This window comes from Cherax quadricarinatus, chromosome 7, assembly GCF_038502225.1.
Source record: "Cherax quadricarinatus isolate ZL_2023a chromosome 7, ASM3850222v1, whole genome shotgun sequence".
Taxonomy (NCBI): Eukaryota; Metazoa; Arthropoda; class Malacostraca; order Decapoda; family Parastacidae; genus Cherax; species Cherax quadricarinatus.
In genome coordinates, this window is record NC_091298.1 from 3,021,732 (window position 1) to 3,042,159 (window position 20,428).

A 20,428-nucleotide genomic window follows, 5' to 3' on the forward strand; every position below is an offset into this window, starting at 1 on the left:
CTCTCACACGGCTACTCTGTACGACCATCTCTCTAGCCCACAGCAGCAGCGTCACCATAGCTCTCACACGGCTACTCTGTACGACCACCTCTCTAGCCCACAACAGCAGCGTCACCATAGCTCTCACACGGCTACTCTGTACGACCACCTCTCTAGCCCACAACAGCAGCGTCACCATAGCTCTCACACGGCTACTCTGTACGACCACCTCTCTAGCCCACAACAGCAGCGTCACCATAGCTCTCACACGGCTACTCTGTACGACCACCTCTCTAGCCCACAACAGCAGCGTCACCATAGCTCTCACACGGCTACTCTGTACGACCACCTCTCTAGCCCACAACAGCAGCGTCACCATAGCTCTCACACGGCTACTCTGTACGACCACCTCTCTAGCCCACAACAGCAGCGTCACCATAGCTCTCACACGGCTACTCTGCTTTACAAAGAACTTCACCGAAAACTCTAATAGAAAAAAATCTTACTGAAAACCTGTTAACAGTAGATTTTCCACCGACCGCCTTAAAGCATGAAGAATAAACAAAGTTTAGAAGACTCGTGCTCTATATAGCTCCCTCGCCCTTGCTGTATTTTTAGGAATGTAATTAATTATTACACACACTGAAGGAGGGGTGAAGTTACCACTCTTCTGGCAAGACAGTGACTGAATGAATGATGGTGAAGGGGTTTTCTCTTTCTTAGGTCACTGTTCTTCTGTGGGAGAGGGTCGGTTTGTTAAAAAAAGAAACATAATAAAGAGCAAAAAACCACAATACCGTGACTGGGACAATACATAAATAACCCGGACATACGAGGCGGAGCCGACGTTTTGGACCGACTTGGACCATTTGCAAAATGAGCATAATACGTTGCCCAACGTTTGGAATTGTTAGAGAAAGAAAAGTTAGGGGTACCTGAAGGAGTGAACTATGATAGGCCTACAGTGGGCTCTGAAACGTGAAAATAATACGATTTCACATGACCTGTATGACTTCCTTGGTCACAGACGAGTCAGGTCGACTCAAGGGAGACCTGTTGTCTCAGCACAGCAGAAATGTTTTAAAGATTTCATTAATATTGATTGCAGCTAGTTTATATATTCTTGGATTGATGTTGATAGTGCAGTTAGCAATGTGTGTGTGTGTGTGTGTGTGTGTGTGTGTGTGTGTGTGTGTGTGTGTGTGTGTGTGTGTGTCTGTCTGTCTGTCTGTCTGTTTGTCTGTCTGTCTTTTTATCGTAAAACTAGCCATTATTCAAATCTAGACTGACCAGAGAATGAATCTCAATTCACATTTTGCCTGCCTGATTAGAAAATTTGCATGTGTGTTGTTGCTGACCACTGCAATCACAAACTACTGCGGCAATTACCTTACAAACTAACATCCCTACACGACCACTGTCCTAATAAACAAGCGTCCCATCATGACCAGTGCCCTCACAAACAAGCGTCCCTTCACGACCAGTACCCTCACAAACCAGCGTCCCTTCACGATCAGTACCCTCAAAAACCAGCGTCCCTTCATGACCAGTACCTCACAAACCAGCGTCCCTTCATGACCAGTACCTCACAAACCAGCGTCCCTTCACGACCAGAACCTCACAAACTAGCGTCCCTTCACGACCAGTACCTCACAAACCAGCGTCCCTTCACGACCAGTACCTCACAAACTAGCGACCCTTCACGACCAGTACCTCACAAACCAGCGTCCCTTCACGACCAGTACCTCACAAACTAGCGTCCCTTCACGACCAGTACCTCACAAACCAGCGTTCCTTCACGACCAGTACCTCACAAACCAGCGTCCCTTCATGACCAGTACCTCACAAACCAGCGTCCCTTCACGACCAGTACCTCACAAACTAGCGTCCCTTCACGACCAGTACCTCACAAACTAGCGTCCCTTCACGACCAGTACCTCACAAACCAGCGTTCCTTCACGACCAGTACCTCACAAACCAGCGTCCTTTCACGACCAGTACCCTAACAAACCAGCGTCCCTTCACGACCAGTACCCTCACAAACCAGCGTCCCTTCACGACCAGTACCCTCACAAACCAGCGTCCCTTCACGACCAGTACCCTCACAAACCAGCGTCCCTTCATGACCAGTACCTCACAAACCAGCGTCCCTTCATGACCAGTACCTCACAAACCAGCGTCCCTTCACGACCAGTACCTCACAAACTAGCGTCCCTTCACGACCAGTACCTCACAAACCAGTGTCCCTTCACGACCAGTACCTTCACAAACCAGCGTCCCTTCACGACCAGTACCCTCACAAACCAGCGTCCCTTCACGACCAGTACCCTCACAAACCAGCGTCCCTTCACGACCAGTACCTTCACAAACCAGCGTCCCTTCACGACCAGTACCCTCACAAACCAGCGTCCCTTCACGACCAGTACCCTCACAAACCAGCGTCCCTTCACGACCAGTACCCTCACAAACCAGCGTCCCTTCACGACCAGTACCTCACAAACCAGCGTCCCTGCACGACCAGTACCTCACAAACCAGCGTCCCTGCACGACCAGTACCTCACAAACCAGCGTCCGTTCACGACCAGTACCTCACAAATCAGCGTCCCTGCACGACCAGTACCTCACAAACCAGCGTCCCTGCACGACCAGTACCTCACAAACCAGCGTCCCTGCACGACCAGTACCTCACAAACCAGCGTCCCTGCACGACCAGTACCTCACAAACCAGCATCCCTTCACGACCAGTACCTCACAAACCAGCGTCCCTGCACGACCAGTACCTCACAAACCAGCGTCCCTGCACGACCAGTACCTCACAAACAAGCGTCCCTGCACGACCAGTACCTCACAAACCAGCGTCCCTGCACGACCAGTACCTCACAAACCAGCGTCCCTGCACGACCAGTACCTCACAAACCAGCGTCCCTTCACGACCAGTACCTCACAAACCAGCGTCCCTGCACGACCAGTACCTCACAAACCAGCGTCCCTGCACGACCAGTACCTCACAAACCAGCGTCCCTTCACGACCAGTACCTCACAAACCAGCGTCCCTGCACGACCAGTACCTCACAAACCAGCGTCCCTGCACGACCAGTACTTCAAAAACCAGCGTCCCTGCACGACAAGTACCTCACAAACCAACGCCCCTTCACGACCAGTACCTCACAAACCAGCGTCCCTGCACGACCAGTACCTCACAAACTAGCGTCCCTGCACGACCAGTACCTCACAAACCAGCGTCCCTGCACGACCAGTACCTCACAAACCAGCGTCCCTGCACGACCAGTACCTCACAAACTAGCGTCCCTTCACGACCAGTACCTCACAAACCAGCGTCCCTTCACGACCAGTACCTCACAAACCAGCGTCCCTTCACGACCAGTACCTCACAAACCAGCGTCCCTTCACGACCAGTACCTCACAAACCAGCGTTCCTTCACGACCAGTACCTCACAAACCAGCGTCCCTTCATGACCAGTACCTCACAAACCAGCGTCCCTTCACGACCAGTACCTCACAAACTAGCGTCCCTTCACGACCAGTACCTCACAAGCGTCCCTTCACCAGTCCCTTCACGACCAGTCCCTTCACGACCAGTACCTTCACAAACCAGCGTCCCTTCACGACCAGTACCCTCACAAACCAGCGTCCATACACGACCAGTACCCTCACAAACCAGCGTCCCTTCACGACCAGTACCTTCACAAACCAGCGTCCCTTCACGACCAGTACCCTCACAAACCAGCGTCCCTTCACGACCAGTACCCTCACAAACCAGCGTCCCTTCACGACCAGTACCCTCACAAACCAGCGTCCCTTCACGACCAGTACCTCACAAACCAGCGTCCCTGCACGACCAGTACCTCACAAACCAGCGTCCCTGCACGACCAGTACCTCACAAACCAGCGTCCGTTCACGACCAGTACCTCACAAATCAGCGTCCCTGCACGACCAGTACCTCACAAACCAGCGTCCCTGCACGACCAGTACCTCACAAACCAGCGTCCCTGCACGACCAGTACCTCACAAACCAGCGTCCCTGCACGACCAGTACCTCACAAACCAGCATCCCTTCACGACCAGTACCTCACAAACCAGCGTCCCTGCACGACCAGTACCTCACAAACCAGCGTCCCTGCACGACCAGTACCTCACAAACAAGCGTCCCTGCACGACCAGTACCTCACAAACCAGCGTCCCTGCACGACCAGTACCTCACAAACCAGCGTCCCTGCACGACCAGTACCTCACAAACCAGCGTCCCTTCACGACCAGTACCTCACAAACCAGCGTCCCTGCACGACCAGTACCTCACAAACCAGCGTCCCTGCACGACCAGTACCTCACAAACCAGCGTCCCTTCACGACCAGTACCTCACAAACCAGCGTCCCTGCACGACCAGTACCTCACAAACCAGCGTCCCTGCACGACCAGTACTTCACAAACCAGCGTCCCTGCACGACAAGTACCTCACAAACCAACGCCCCTTCACGACCAGTACCTCACAAACCAGCGTCCCTGCACGACCAGTACCTCACAAACTAGCGTCCCTGCACGACCAGTACCTCACAAACCAGCGTCCCTGCACGACCAGTACCTCACAAACCAGCGTCCCTGCACGACCAGTACCTCACAAACTAGCGTCCCTTCACGACCAGTACCTCACAAACCAGCGTCCCTTCACGACCAGTACCTCACAAACCAGCGTCCCTTCACGACCAGTACCTCACAAACCAGCGTCCCTTCACGACCAGTACCTCACAAACCAGCGTTCCTTCACGACCAGTACCTCACAAACCAGCGTCCCTTCATGACCAGTACCTCACAAACCAGCGTCCCTTCACGACCAGTACCTCACAAACTAGCGTCCCTTCACGACCAGTACCTCACAAACCAGCGTTCCTTCACGACCAGTACCTCACAAACCAGCGTTCCTTTACGACCAGTACCTCACAAACCAGCGTCCTTTCACGACCAGTACCCTTACAAACCAGCGTCCCTTCACGACCAGTACCCTCACAAACCAGCGTCCCTTCACGACCAGTACCCTCACAAACCAGCGTCCCTTCACGACCAGTACCCTCACAAACCAGCGTCCCTTCATGACCAGTACCTCACAAACCAGCGTCCCTTCATGACCAGTACCTCACAAACCAGCGTCCCTTCACGACCAGTACCTCACAAACTAGCGTCCCTTCACGACCAGTACCTCACAAACCAGCGTCCCTTCACGACCAGTACCCTCACAAACCAGCGTCCCTTCACGACCAGTACCCTCACAAACCAGCGTCCCTTCACGACCAGTAGCCTCACAAACCAGCGTCCCTTCACGACCAGTACCTTCACAAACCAGCGTCCCTTCACGACCAGTACCCTCACAAACCAGCGTCCCTTCACGACCAGTACCCTCACAAACCAGCGTCCCTTCACGATCAGTACCTCACAAACCAGCGTCTCTTCACGACCAGTACCCTCACAAACCAGCGTCCCTTCACGACCAGTACCCTCACAAACCAGCGTCCCTTCACGACCAGTACCTCACAAACCAGCGTCCCTTCACGACCAGTACCTCACAAACCAGCGTCCCTGCACGACCAGTACCTCACAAACCAGCGTCCCTGCACGTCCAGTACCTCACAAACCAGCGTCCCTACACGACCAGTACCTCACAAACCAGCGTCCCTGCACGACCAGTACCTCACAAACCAGCGTCCCTGCACGACCAGTACCTCACAAAACAGCATCCCTTCACGACCAGTACCTCACAAAACAGCGTCCCTGCACGACCAGTACCTCACAAACCAGCGTCCCTGCACGACCAGTACCTCACAAACCAGCGTCCCTGCACGACCAGTACCTCACAAACCAGCGTCCCTGCACGACCAGTACCTCACAAACCAGCGTCCCTGCACGACCAGTACCTCACAAACCAGCGGCCCTGCACGACCAGTACCTCACAAACCAGCGTCCCTGCACGACCAGTACCTCACAAACCAGCGTCCCTGCACGACCAGTACCTCACAAACCAGCGTCCCTTCACGACCAGTACCTCACAAACCAGCGTCCCTGCACGACCAGTACCTCACAAACCAGCGTCCCTGCACGACCAGTACCTCACAAACCAGCGTCCCTGCACGACCAGTACCTCACAAACCCGCGTCCCTGCACGACCAGTACCTCACAAACCAGCGTCCCTGCACGACCAGTACCTCACAAACCAGCGCCCCTGCACGACCAGTACTTCACAAACCAGCGTCCCTGCACGACCAGTACCTCACAAACCAGCGTCCCTGCACGACCAGTACCTCACAAACCAGCGTCCCTGCACGACCAGTACCTCACAAACCAGCGTCCCTGCACGACCAGTACCTCACAAACCAGCGTCCCTGCACGACCAGTACCTCACAAACCAGCGTCCCTGCACGACCAGTACCTCACAAACCAGCGTCCCTGCACGACCAGTACCTCACAAACCAGCGTCCCTGCACGACCAGTACCTCACAAACCAGCGTCCCTGCACGACCAGTACCTCACAAACCAGCGTCCCTGCACGACCAGTACCTCACAAACCAGCGTCCCTGCACGACCAGTACCTCACAAACCAGCGTCCCTGCACGACCAGTACCTCACAAACCAGCGTCCCTGCACGACCAGTACCTCACAAACCAGCGTCCATGCACGACCAGTACCTCACAAACCAGCGTCCCTGCACGACCAGTACCTCACAAACCAGCGTCCCTGCACGACCAGTACCTCACAAACCAGCGTCCCTGCACGACCAGTACCTCACAAACCAGCGTCCCTGCACGACCAGTACCTCACAAACCAGCGTCCCTGCACGACCAGTATCTCACAAACCAGCGTCCCTGCACGACCAGTACCTCACAAACCAGCGTCCCTGCACGACCAGTATCTCACAAACCAGCGTCCCTGCACGACCAGTACCTCACAAACCAGCGTCCCTGCACGACCAGTATCTCACAAACCAGCGTCCCTGCACGACCAGTACCTCACAAACCAGCGTCCCTGCACGACCAGTACTTCACAAACCAGCGTCCCTGCACGACAAGTACCTCACAAACCAACGCCCCTTCACGACCAGTACCTCACAAACCAGCGTCCCTGCACGACCAGTACCTCACAAACTAGCGTCCCTGCACGACCAGTACCTCACAAACCAGCGTCCCTGCACGACCAGTACCTCACAAACCAGCGTCCCTGCACGACCAGCACCTCACAAACTAGCGTCCCTTCACGACCAGTACCTCACAAACCAGCGTCCCTTCACGACCAGTACCTCACAAACCAGCGTCCCTTCACGACCAGTACCTCACAAACCAGCGTCCCTTCACGACGAGTACCTCACAAACCAGCGTTCCTTCACGACCAGTACCTCACAAACCAGCGTCCCTTCATGACCAGTACCTCACAAACCAGCGTCCCTTCACGACCAGTACCTCACAAACTAGCGTCCCTTCACGACCAGTACCTCACAAACCAGCGTTCCTTCACGACCAGTACCTCACAAACCAGCGTTCCTTTACGACCAGTACCTCACAAACCAGCGTCCTTTCACGACCAGTACCCTTACAAACCAGCGTCCCTTCACGACCAGTACCCTCACAAACCAGCGTCCCTTCACGACCAGTACCCTCACAAACCAGCGTCCCTTCACGACCAGTACCCTCACAAACCAGCGTCCCTTCATGACCAGTACCTCACAAACCAGCGTCCCTTCATGACCAGTACCTCACAAACCAGCGTCCCTTCACGACCAGTACCTCACAAACTAGCGTCCCTTCACGACCAGTACCTCACAAACCAGCGTCCCTTCACGACCAGTACCCTCACAAACCAGCGTCCCTTCACGACCAGTACCCTCACAAACCAGCGTCCCTTCACGACCAGTAGCCTCACAAACCAGCGTCCCTTCACGACCAGTACATTCACAAACCAGCGTCCCTTCACGACCAGTACCCTCACAAACCAGCGTCCCTTCACGACCAGTACCCTCACAAACCAGCGTCCCTTCACGATCAGTACCTCACAAACCAGCGTCTCTTCACGACCAGTACCCTCACAAACCAGCGTCCCTTCACGACCAGTACCCTCACAAACCAGCGTCCCTTCACGACCAGTACCTCACAAACCAGCGTCCCTGCACGACCAGTACCTCACAAACCAGCGTCCCTGCACGACCAGTACCTCACAAACCAGCGTCCCTGCACGTCCAGTACCTCACAAACCAGCGTCCCTACACGACCAGTACCTCACAAACCAGCGTCCCTGCACGACCAGTACCTCACAAACCAGCGTCCCTGCACGACCAGTACCTCACAAAACAGCATCCCTTCACGACCAGTACCTCACAAATCAGCGTCCCTGCACGACCAGTACCTCACAAACCAGCGTCCCTGCACGACCAGTACCTCACAAACCAGCGTCCCTGCACGACCAGTACCTCACAAACCAGCGTCCCTGCACGACCAGTACCTCACAAACCAGCGTCCCTGCACGACCAGTACCTCACAAACCAGCGGCCCTGCACGACCAGTACCTCACAAACCAGCGTCCCTGCACGACCAGTACCTCACAAACCAGCGTCCCTGCACGACCAGTACCTCACAAACCAGCGTCCCTTCACGACCAGTACCTCACAAACCAGCGTCCCTGCACGACCAGTACCTCACAAACCAGCGTCCCTGCACGACCAGTACCTCACAAACCAGCGTCCCTGCACGACCAGTACCTCACAAACCCGCGTCCCTGCACGACCAGTACCTCACAAACCAGCGTCCCTGCACGACCAGTACCTCACAAACCAGCGCCCCTGCACGACCAGTACTTCACAAACCAGCGTCCCTGCACGACCAGTACCTCACAAACCAGCGTCCCTGCACGACCAGTACCTCACAAACCAGCGTCCCTGCACGACCAGTACCTCACAAACCAGCGTCCCTGCACGACCAGTACCTCACAAACCAGCGTCCCTGCACGACCAGTACCTCACAAACCAGCGTCCCTGCACGACCAGTACCTCACAAACCAGCGTCCCTGCACGACCAGTACCTCACAAACCAGCGTCCCTGCACGACCAGTACCTCACAAACCAGCGTCCCTGCACGACCAGTACCTCACAAACCAGCGTCCCTGCACGACCAGTACCTCACAAACCAGCGTCCCTGCACGACCAGTACCTCACAAACCAGCGTCCCTGCACGACCAGTACCTCACAAACCAGCGTCCCTGCACGACCAGTACCTCACAAACCAGCGTCCATGCACGACCAGTACCTCACAAACCAGCGTCCCTGCACGACCAGTACCTCACAAACCAGCGTCCCTGCACGACCAGTACCTCACAAACCAGCGTCCCTGCACGACCAGTACCTCACAAACCAGCGTCCCTGCACGACCAGTACCTCACAAACCAGCGTCCCTGCACGACCAGTATCTCACAAACCAGCGTCCCTGCACGACCAGTACCTCACAAACCAGCGTCCCTGCACGACCAGTATCTCACAAACCAGCGTCCCTGCACGACCAGTACCTCACAAACCAGCGTCCCTGCACGACCAGTATCTCACAAACCTGCGTCCCTGCACGACCAGTACCTCACAAACCAGCGTCCCTGCACGACCAGTACCTCACAAATCAGCGTCCCTGCACGACTAGTACCTCACAAACCAGCGTCCCTTCACGACCAGTACCTCACAAACCAGCGTCCCTGCACGACCAGTACCTCACAAACCAGCGTCCCTGCACGACCAGTACCTCACAAACCAGCGTCCCTTCACGACCAGTACCTCACAAACCAGCGTCCCTGCACGACCAGTACCTCACAAACCAGCGTCCCTGCACGACCAGTACCTCACAAACCAGCGTCCCTGCACGACCAGTACCTCACAAACCAGCGTCCCTGCACGACCAGTACCTCACAAACCAGCGTCCCTGCACGACCAGTACCTCACAAACCAGCGTCCCTGCACGACCAGTATCTCACAAACCAGCGTCCCTGCACGACCAGTACCTCACAAACCAGCGTCCCTGCACGACCAGTATCTCACAAACCAGCGTCCCTGCACGACCAGTACCTCACAAACCAGCGTCCTTGCACGACCAGTATCTCACAAACCAGCGTCCCTGCACGACCAGTACCTCACAAACCAGCGTCCCTGCACGACCAGTATCTCACAAACCAGCGTCCCTGCACGACCAGTACCTCACAAACCAGCGTCCCTGCACGACCAGTATCTCACACACCAGCGTCCCTGCACGACCAGTATCTCACAAACCAGCGTCCCTGCACGACCAGTATCTCACAAACCAGCGTCCCTGCACGACCAGTACCTCACAAACCAGCATCCCTTCACGACCAGTACCTCACAAACCAGCGTCCCTGCACGACCAGTACCTCACAAACCAGCGTCCCAGCACGACCAGTACCTCACAAACCAGCATCCCTTCACGACCAGTACCTCACAAACCAGCGTCCGTGCACGACCAGTACCTCACAAACCAGCGTCCGTGCACGACCAGTACCTCACAAACCAGCGTCCGTGCACGACCAGTACCTCACAAACCAGCGTCCGTGCACGACCAGTACCTCACAAAGCAGCGTCCCTGCACGACCAGTACCTCACAAACCAGCGTCCCTGCACGACCAGTACCTCACAATCCACTGTGGTAGTTAGTATACAAACAATCACTTTCCTCCTGATATGTTCCCAGCTTCATAAATAATGTATTTACTCTGATGTTGATGAAAGTCAAAATATTGTATTTCGATAAAGATCATCGTTGTTCGGAAATAAAGGTGTCAGAACACTCTGTACATCGCTTATACCATAATAACAGTAACAACACCATCGCTTATACCATAATAACAGTAACAACACCATCGCTTATACCATAATAACAGTAACAACACCATCGCTTATACCATAATAACAGTAACAACACCATCGCTTATACCATAATAACAGTAACAACACCATCGCTTATACCATAATAACAGTAACAACACCATCGCTTATACCATAATAACAGTAACAACACCATCGCTTATACCATAATAACAGTAACAACACCAGAAACCTCTCGAGACAACATTGTATGTACAGCACGATTTTCTCTCTCTCTCTCTCTCTCTCTAACTTAATACTACTACTACTACTACTACTAATAATAATAATAATAATAATAGTAATAATAATTTATAATAATAATAATAATAATAATAATAATAATAATAATAATAATAATAATCTATGAACTACTATATAATATAACAGTTGTGTAACTTAGGTCAGATTAATTCAGATTAGAGAGACTGATTGCAGTTTTTTACCTAAGCAAATAATTCACTTTTTCCCTGACTGTCACTTGACCATCACAACATTGGTAATCAGTGAATATAATTTTTTTTATTGGTGTTGGCTATGTTTGGTTGAACTTTGCTGGGTATGTTAATGTTTGTTGTGTTTGTAAATACCTGTTTGTTTGCGAGTTAATTGAGTGGGAGGGAGGCCAATGGCCAGTCACTGTCTGTGTGTTTGTTGTCAGTGTCTGTGTTTGTTGTCACTGTCTGTGTGTTTGTTGTCACTGTCTGTGTGTTTGTTGTCACTGTCTGTGTGTTTGTTGTCACTGTCTGTGTGTTTGTTGTCACTGTCTGTGTGTTTGTTGTCACTGTCTGTGTGTTTGTTGTCACTGTCTGTGTGTTTGTTGTCACTGTCTGTGTGTTTGTTGTCACTGTCTGTGTGTTTGTTGTCACTGTCTGTGTGTTTGTTGTAACTGTCTGTGTGTTTGTTGTCACTGTCTGTGTGTTTGTTGTCACTGTCTGTGTGTTTGTTGTCACTGTCTGTGTGTTTGTTGTCACTGTCTGTGTGTTCGTTGTAACTGTCTGTGTGTTTGTTGTCACTGTCTGTGTGTTTGTTGTCACTGTCTGTGTTTGTTGTCACTGTCTGTGTGTTTGTTGCCACTGTCTGTGTGTTTGTTGTCACTGTTTGTGTGTTCGTTGTCACTGTTTGTGTGTTTGTTGCCACTGTCTTTGTGTTCGTTGTCACTGTGTGTTTGTTGTCACTGTCTGTGTTTGTTGTCACTGCCTGTGTGTTTGTTGTCACTGTCTGTGTGTTTGTTGTCACTGTCTGTGTGTTTGTTGTCACTGTCTGTGTGTTTGTTGTCACTGTCTGTGTGTTCGTTGTAACTGTCTGTGTGTTTGTTGTCACTGTCTGTGTGTTTGTTGTCACTGTCTGTGTTTGTTGTCACTGTCTGTGTGTTTGTTGCCACTGTCTGTGTGTTTGTTGTCACTGTTTGTGTGTTCGTTGTCACTGTTTGTGTGTTTGTTGCCACTGTCTGTGTGTTCGTTGTCACTGTGTGTTTGTTGTCACTGTCTGTGTTTGTTGTCACTGCCTGTGTGTTTGTTGTCACTGTCTGTGTGTTTGTTGTCACTGTTTGTGTGTTTGTTGTCACTGTCTGTGTGTTTGTTGTCACTGTGTGTTTGTTGTCACTGTCTGTGTTTGTTGTCACTGCCTGTGTGTTTGTTGTCACTGTGTGTTTGTTGTCACTGTCTGTGTGTTTGTTGTCACTGTCTGTGTGTTTGTTGTCACTGCCTGTGTGCTTGTTGTCACTGTCTGTGTGTTTGTTGTCACTGTTTGTGTGTTTGTTGTCACTGTCTGTGTGTTTGTTGTCACTGTGTGTTGTTTGTCACTGTCTGTGTTTGTTGTCACTGCCTGTGTGTTTGTTGTCACTGTCTGTGTGTTTGTTGTCACTGTTTGTGTGTTTGTTGTCACTGTCTGTGTGTTTGTTGTCACTGTGTGTTTGTTGCCACTGTCTGTGTTTGTTGTCACTGCCTGTGTGTTTGTTGTCACTGTGTGTTTGTTGTCACTGTCTGTGTGTTTGTTGTCACTGTCTGTGTGTTTGTTGTCACTGTCTGTGTGTTTGTTGTCACTGTGTGTTTGTTGTCACTGTCTGTGTGTTTGTTGTCACTGTGTGTTTGTTGTCACTGTCTGTGTGTTTGTTGTCACTGTCTGTGTGTTTGTTGTCACTGTCTGTGTGTTTGTTGTCACTGTCTGTGTGTTTGTTGTCACTGTCTGTGTGTTTGTTGTCACTGTCTGTGTGTTTGTTGTCACTGTCTGTGTGTTTGTTGTCACTGTCTGTGTGTTTGTTGTCACTGTCTGTGTGTTTGTTGTCACTGTCTGTGTGTTTGTTGTCACTGTCTGTGTGTTTGTTGTCACTGTGTGTTTGTTGTCACTGTGTGTTTGTTGTCACTGTCTGTGTGTTTGTTGTCACTGTGTGTTTGTTGTCACTGTCTGTGTGTTTGTTGTCACTGTGTGTTTGTTGTCACTGTGTGTTTGTTGTCACTGTGTGTTTGTTGTCACTGTGTGTTTGTTGTCACTGTGTGTTTGTTGTCACTGTCTGTGTGTGTGTGTTGTCACTGTCTGTGTGTTTGTTGTCACTGTCTGTGTGTTTGTTGTCACTATCTGTGTGTTTGTTGTCACTGCCTGTGTGTTTGCTGTCATTGGGGTGTTGTTTGCTGTCACTGGGGTATTGTTTGTTGTCATTGCGGTGTTGTTTGCAATCACTGGGGATTATTTGCTTTCACCGAGGCATTGTTTGCTGAAACTGGGATATTGTTTGTCACTAGAGTATTGTTTACTGCCCTTAAGTATTGTTTGTTGTCACTTGAGTATTGTTTACTACTACTGGGGTATTGTTTGCTGTCATTGGTATATTGTTTGCTACCACTGTCATATTGTTTGTCACTGGGGTATTGTTTGCAATCACTGGGGCATTATTTGCTTTCACTGGGGTATTGTTTGTTGTCATTAGAGTATTGTTTACTGCCACTGGGGTATTGTTTACTGCCACTGGGGTATTGTTTGCTGTAACTGGGATATTGTTTGCTGACACTGGGCTAATGTTTGCTGACACTGGGATATTGTTTGCTGCCATTGGGGTATTGTTTGCTGCCACTGGGGTACTGTTTGCTGCCGTTGGGATACTGTTTGCTGCCACTGAGATATTGTTTGCTGTCACTGGGATATTGTTTGCTGCCACTGGGATATTGTTTGCTGACACTGGGACATTGTTTACTGACACTGGGATACTGTTTGCTACCATTGGGATATTGTTTGCTGACACTGGGGTACTGTTTGCTGCCATTGGGGTATTGTTTGCTGTCACTGAGGTATAGTTTGCTGTCACTTAGATATTGTTTGCTGTCACTGGGGTATTGTTTGTCGTCACTGGGATATTGTTTGCTGTCACTGGGATATTGTTTGCTGTCACTGGGGTATTGTTTGCTGTCACTGAGATATTGTTTGCTGTCACTGGGATATTGTTTGCTGTCACTGAGATATTGTTTGCTGTCACTGGGATATTGTTTGCTGTCACTGGGATATTGTTTGCTGTCACTGAGATATTGTTTGCTGTCACTGGGATATTGTTTGCTGTCACTGAGATATTGTTTGCTGTCACTGAGATATTGTTTGTCGTCACTGGGATATTGTTTGCTGTCACTGGGATATTGTTTGCTGTCACTGAGATATTGTTTGCTGTCACTGGGATATTGTTTGCTGTCACTGAGATATTGTTTGCTGTCACTGGGATATTGTTTGCTGCCACTGGGGTATTGTTTGCTGACACTGGGGTACTGTTTGCTGCCATTGGGATATTGTTTGCTGACACTGGGATATTGTTTGTTTTCACTGGGATATTGTTTGCTGTTACTGGGATATTGTTTGGGGTCACTGAGATATTTTTGTTTGCTGTCACTGGGATATTGTTTGTTGTCACTGAAATATTGTTTGCTGTCACAGGGATATTGTTTGCTGTCACTGAGATGTTGTTTCTGTCACCGGGATATTGTTTACTGTCACTGAGATATTGTTTGCTGCCACTGGGGTATTGTTTGCTGCCACTGGGGTATTATTTGCTGCCACTGGGGTATTGTTTGCTGCCACTGGGGTATTATTTGCTGCCACTGGGGTATTGTTTGCTGTCACTGGGATATTGTTTACTGTCACCGGGATATTGTTTGCTGTCACTGAGATATTGTTTGCTGTCACCGGGATATTGTTTGCTGTCACTGAGATATTGTTTGCTGTCACCGGGATATTGTTTGCTGTCACTGAGATATTGTTTGCTGTCACTGAGATATTGTTTGCTGTCACTGAGATATTGTTTGCTGTCACTGAGATATTGTTTGCTGTCATTGAGATATTGTTTGCTGTCACTGAGATATTGTTTGCTGTCACTGAGATATTGTTTGCTGTCACTGAGATATTGTTTGCTGTCACCGGGATATTGTTTGCTGTCACTGAGATATTGTTTGCTGTCACTGAGATATTGTTTGCTGTCACTGAGATATTGTTTGCTGTCACTGAGATATTGTTTGCTGTCACTGAGATATTGTTTGCTGTCACTGAGATATTGTTTGCTGTCACTGAGATATTGTTTGCTGCCACTGAGATATTGTTTGCTGTCACTGAGATATTGTTTGCTGTCACTGAGATATTGTTTGCTGCCACTGGGGTATTGTTTGCTGCCACTGGGGTATTATTTGCTGCCACTGGGGTATTGTTTGCTGCCACTGAGATATTGTTTGCTGTCACTGAGATATTGTTTGCTGCCACTGAGATATTGTTTGCTGTCACTGAGATATTGTTTGCTGTCACTGAGATATTGTTTGCTGCCACTGGGGTATTGTTTGCTGCCACTGGGGTATTATTTGCTGCCACTGGGGTATTGTTTGCTGTCACTGAGATATTGTTTGCTGTCACTGAGATATTGTTTGCTGTCACCGGGATATTGTTTGCTGTCACTGAGATATTGTTTGCTGTCACTGAGATATTGTTTGCTGTCACTGAGATATTGTTTGCTGCCACTGGGGTATTGTTTGCTGCCACTGGGGTATTATTTGCTGCCACTGGGGTATTGTTTGCTGCCACTGGGGTATTATTTGCTGCCACTGGGGTATTGTTTGCTGTCACTGGGATATTGTTTACTGTCACCGGGATATTGTTTGCTGTCACTGAGATATTGTTTGCTGTCACCGGGATATTGTTTGCTGTCACTGAGATATTGTTTGCTGTCACTGAGATATTGTTTGCTGTCACTGAGATATTGTTTGCTGTCACCGGGATATTGTTTGCTGTCACTGAGATATTGTTTGCTGTCACTGAGATATTGTTTGCTGTCACTGAGATATTGTTTGCTGTCACTGAGATATTGTTTGCTGTCACTGAGATATTGTTTGCTGTCACTGAGATATTGTTTGCTGTCACTGAGATATTGTTTGCTGTCACCGGGATATTGTTTGCTGTCACTGAGATATTGTTTGCTGTCACTGAGATATTGTTTGCTGTCACTGAGATATTGTTTGCTGTCACCGGGATATTGTTTGCTGTCACCGGGATATTGTTTGCTGTCACTGAGATATTGTTTGCTGTCACTGAGATATTGTTTGCTGTCACTGAGATATTGTTTGCTGCCCCTGGGGTATTATTTGCTGCCACTGGGGTATTATTTGCTGCCACTGGGGTATTATTTGCTGCCACTGGGGTATTATTTGCTGCCACTGGGGTATTATTTGCTGCCACTGGGGTATTATTTGCTGCCACAGGGGTATTATTTGCTGCCACTGGGGTATTATTTGCTGCCACTGGGGTATTATTTTCAGCCACTGAGGTATTATTTGCTGCCACTGGGGTATTATTTGCTGCCACTGGGGTATTATTTGCTGCCACTGGGGTATTATTTGCTGCCACTGGGGCATTATTTGCTGCCACTGGGGTATTATTTGCTGCCTCTGGGGTATTATTTGCTGCCACTGGGGTATTATTTGCTGCCACTGGGGTATTATTTGCTGCCACTGGGGTATTATTTGCTGCCACTGGGGTATTATTTGCTGCCTCTGGGGTATTATTTGCTGCCACTGGGGTATTATTTGCTGCCTCTGGGGTATTATTTGCTGCCACTGGGGTATTATTTGCTGCCACTGGGGTATTATTTGCTGCCACTGGGGTATTATTTGCTGCCTCTGGGGTATTATTTGCTGCCACTGGGGTATTATTTGCTGCAACTGGGGTATTATTTGCTGCAACTGGGGTATTATTTGCTGCCACTGGGGTATTATTTTCCAGTCTGTCTTGTCTTCCTATCGCTCTTTAATATATATTAATAGGTTTTCTTAACACCACCATCACTATCACCATCACTATCACCATCACTTTCACCATCACTATCACCATCACTATCACCATCACTATCACCATCACTATCACCATCACCACCACCATCACTATCACCATCACCACCACCATCACTATCACCATCACTATCACCATCACTATCACCATCACTACCACCATCACCACCACCATCACTACCACCATCACCACTACCATCACTATCACCATCACTACCACCATCAACACTACCATCACTATCACCATCACTATCATTATCACTATCATCATCACTACCACCATCACCACCACCATCACTATCACCATCACTATCACCATCACTATCACCATCACTACTACCATCACTACCACCATCACTACCACCTTCACTACCACCATCACTGTCACCATCACTACCACCATCACTACCACCACCACTACCACCATCACTGTCACCATCACTACCACCATCACTGTCACCATCACTACCACCACACCATCACTACCACAATCATCACCATCACCACCACCACCATCACTACCACCATCACTACCACCATCACCCCCACTGCTGGCTACCACCATCACTACCACCATCACCCATCACCATCACTACCTCACTACCATCACATCACATCACTATCACCATCACTACCACCATCACTACCACCATCACTCACCACATCACATCACTACCACCATCACTACCACCATCACTACCACCATCACTACCACCATCACTACCACCATCACTACCACCATCACTACCACCATCACTACCACCATCACTACCACCATCACTACCACCATCACTACCACCAACTACCACCATCACAACCACCAACTACCACAATATTTAGGGGTAACTATTTAATAAATCAAGTAATGTTACTCACAGTTCTAACTCTCAGAAATCAATGATTTCTTATTTCTTTCTTTTAGACAAACACAAGTGAATTGTCTACATATTTTTTTTCAAGAAAATACTCTTTCCAAAACTCTATATTTACTAATAATTAACGAAATACATTAAAATAATATATCTTCATATTACCTACATTCCATATATCTATTTTTATTATTGTTCTCTTCCTCCATATATTCCCACTTGCGTCTCTTCCTCCTTCATCCTGTATATCAGTTTCTACCATTCATTGTGGCATTAATATCTTTTTTGCCAGTGTTGGCCGCCGTCTCCCTCCCTCCATGCTTCTCCACTCCATTATTTTGAGCTAACAAAAAACACAATACAAATATAAGGTTGAAGTGTGTTTTGCTTCAGTGTTTGTTCAGCTTGGGAGGAGGTGGAGGATCGGAGGTTGTAAATGGGAAGAGGAAGCTGTAGAGGGAAGAATGCAAAGGGGAAGGGAGGGGGGCTTTGATGCGGGGGATATAAAGGGAATGGGGAGACTGAGAAGGGAAAGATATATATATATATAGAGAGAGAGAGAGAACAAGAGACTGTTCACAGACAGATGTAAAGGGAAGGGGGTTGGTACAAAGGAAATGGTGAGGCTCGGAACTCTAGGTACAAATATCTCTTCGTTCATAGTTCAGAAAACATTCAGGTGATGCCACAATACATAAAAGGACCACCTGTATATGAGGACATGTTTGTATTGGTATTCAGTGCCTAGGGTCATGGTGCCTTCAAGGGAGGTGCCTGGGTACTGTTTAGGAATCTCTCCTCACCCAGTCTCTAATCTCTGGCAATTCTTTCTTACATTCAACATCACCTATGAATTTCCCAGTGTGACATATATTAAAGTTCTTCGATTTTTTTGGCGTTTCCATTACCGTCCTTAAATTGGCTCCCTGCACATTTGTAGTTACCGGAGAATCTATTCTAGATATCCCTGTATTTCTTCCCATAAGTGATGGCAGCCGTGGCAGCCGTGGCAGCCGTGGTAGCCGTGGCAGCAGAGAACCTGTGTTGATAATGGTTTTCCTTGCTGGTAACAATTACTGCATCCCTCTAATCTTTGCCTCCCCGTGTGTCAGGCTTTCACACGTAATTGCTTTGAGTTACTATGTCATCATAACTCTCTCTTGTTCTCTGTACACGCTGTTATCACATACTTCTCTTGTTCTGTCTTCTCTGTACACAAGGTCATCACATACCTCTTTCGCACTGTTTATGTGGTTATCATATACCTCTCTTATTCTGTGTTCTTCGTGCATAATGTCATCACATTCCTCTTTTCTTCTTTGTGTACACCGTTATCACATCCCACTCTTCTCCTGTTTGTACACGGTTATCATATACTACTCTTCTTCTCTATGTACACGGTTATCACATACCTCTCTTCTCTATGTACACGGTTATCACATACCTCTCTTCTCTATGTACACGGTTATCACATACCACTCTTCTCTGTTCTTTGTACTCACTAGATTGGTCTCAGCTGGAACAAATTACAAATAAATCACAGTTTTGAAGAGGAGAAATTAGACGAGGCCTCGGTCCGTTGCGGTCTACAATCACTGGTCCGGGACCGACCGAAATGTCGTCTAGAGTTTCCTACAGACGCCTGCGCGTTACTAGCATTTTATTGCTTTTGAAGTTTCGTCAGCTTCCCCAGTCATCACAGACTGGCTTCCCCCGTCCTTATCCTGGCTTCAACCAAGCCATATGGCTTGGTTCTCTCTCTCGTGTGTCCAGGCCATACGCACACCCTCCTCCAGGAACCCCGGACACATACCCTCCTTCAGGAACCCCGGACACATACCCTCCTTCAGGAACCCCGGACACATACCCTCCTTCAGGAACCCCGGACACATACCCTCCTCCAGGAACCCCGGACACACACCCTCCTCCAGGAACCCCGGATACACACCCTCCTCCAGGAACCCCGGACACATACCCTCCTCCAGGAACCCCGAACACATACCCTCCTTCAGGAACCTCGGACACATACTCTCCTTCTGGAACCCCGAACACACACCCTCCTTCAGGAACCCCGAACACATACCCTCCTTCAGGAACCCCGAACACATACTTTCCTTCAGGAACCCCGGACACATACGCTCCTCCTGGAACCCCGAACACACACCCTCCTTCAGGAACCCCGAACACACACCCTCCTTCAGGACCCCCGGGCACATACGCTCCTCCTGGAACCCCGAACACACACCCTCCTTCAGGAACCCCGAACACATACCCTCCTTCAGGAACCCCGGGCACATACCCTCCTTCAGGAACCCCGAACACATACCCTCCTTCAGGAACCCCGAACACATACCCTCCTTCAGGAAC

General features: G+C 49.6%; 1 protein-coding gene across 1 annotated transcript in view; it reads right to left on the reverse strand.

Annotated features, from left to right (window-relative positions):
• The window catches only part of LOC128687012 (mucosa-associated lymphoid tissue lymphoma translocation protein 1), a 574,887-nt gene that overhangs the window by 525,926 nt on the left and 28,533 nt on the right, over nt 1-20,428 (reverse strand). The gene's annotated exons all lie outside the window — the stretch shown is intronic.